Genomic DNA, 1,451 nt, shown 5'->3' with positions numbered 1-1,451 from the left:
ACCAGCTCTCTGCATTGCGGGGTGAAACAGCTTTGCAGCCTGAGGGTGGCTGTCACAAGACAGCGCGGGGCGCAGGAGGCCCAGAGAGGCACAGGGCACGCAGCAGCCTGTCAGGTAGGTCTGGCTCAGGCGGCCAAGGCTACCGACACGCTTGGCCCGAGATGCTCCGCTGCTGGGAAACCGGGGCCGACCAACGCGAGACAGGCCCGAGGAGATTTACGACGCGCGTGGATGAACGCCTGAGGAACACCCAAGAGGAAAACGCTTCTGAACTCATGCTTCAGTAACCTCCCAGAAAGTCAAAGGTCATCACATAGGGCACCGTGATTCCAAAAGAATATTTTCTATCTCATTGGCATTAAATTTCTTTCTGACACGCTTATGGGGGGTGCTGGGGAGCAGCTTCATGGGATAAATTTCTCCTTCACGGCCACTTTCCACATGAAGTGTTCAGCTGTTAACTTAGCCCGCTCCATCCCTCTCGAACCTTCTCCTTCAAGGTTCTTTTACATTCCTTCCTTCCTTCCTTCCTTCCTTCCTTCCTTCCTTCCTTCCTTCCTTCCTTCCTTCCCTCCTTCCATCCTTCCTATGAACTAAAAAAGAAATGTGTTTATTGAGGGCAAGAGGATGCAAGCAATATAAAAATCAAAAGCTTATCTTGCTTTAATTTGCTTTTCATTCTCTTGTCAAACAGGGGTGGGATTTTATTTGTACATTTTCTAAGGGACCCAGTCTGCTCATGAAATCCTTACACAGGGGAAGCTGTGGGGCAGAGATTTCTTAAGAGACCCATTGGGAGAAGTCTTTATCAGGGGCGAAGTAGCTGCTCAGCTACCTACGCCTTTCCCTTCTGCTTCACGTGTACTACAAAACAGTCATTGCATGCAATGGGGAGCCCCGCAATTAGCGAGAAGAAGCTGTGGAGGCCCCCTTGGCTATCTCGGCATTGGTCTAGCTCTTTCATTATTTTGTCTACGGCCAGGGTCTTTTTGATTTTCCCAAAATCCAGGGAACTCCTTTTCCATGAGTACTCTCAGGTCCTCCTTTGTTAAGTAGCCTTTATCCCCAGCAAATGTGTGAAATGGGGACATCATGGTTTCCATGGTCTGTTCCCTTAGAGACGGCATTTTGGTCAGGTCTTAGCCCAAGGCACGGCAGGATTGCTAGGCAGGCTGGGACATGAGGCCAGTGAGCAGAGCTCTGCAGACTGTATTTCTACATTTCTGATGATTACACATATTCTTCTCGTCTCTGGCACTGGCCATGAATTCCTCGAGGGTGAAGACCATGCCTGAACACCAATACACTGCAGTACCCACAGTAAGGAACTTCACAAACTCTGAGCAGGTTCTACAGGCTTGCAGGTTGTCTAAACTATCCACAGTCCAAAGCTTTACTTTAATAGTGTAATGCAAGCAAACTTCTTGCCATCCATTCTATTCGATTCCTGG

The 1,451-nt window shown here is 49.0% G+C and overlaps 1 pseudogene; it reads right to left on the bottom strand.

Annotated features, from left to right (window-relative positions):
- Positions 1-835: 835 nt before the first annotated feature.
- On the bottom strand, positions 836-1,127 carry LOC129068162 (protein S100-A10-like; annotated as a pseudogene).
- Positions 1,128-1,451: the final 324 nt, after the last annotated feature.

This window comes from Pteronotus mesoamericanus, unplaced genomic scaffold, assembly GCF_021234165.1.
Source record: "Pteronotus mesoamericanus isolate MK-2021 breed Mesoamerican mustached bat unplaced genomic scaffold, CSHL_Meso_final contig_202, whole genome shotgun sequence".
Taxonomy (NCBI): Eukaryota; Metazoa; Chordata; class Mammalia; order Chiroptera; family Mormoopidae; genus Pteronotus; species Pteronotus mesoamericanus.
This window is presented reverse-complemented; position numbering and strand designations above follow the sequence as displayed.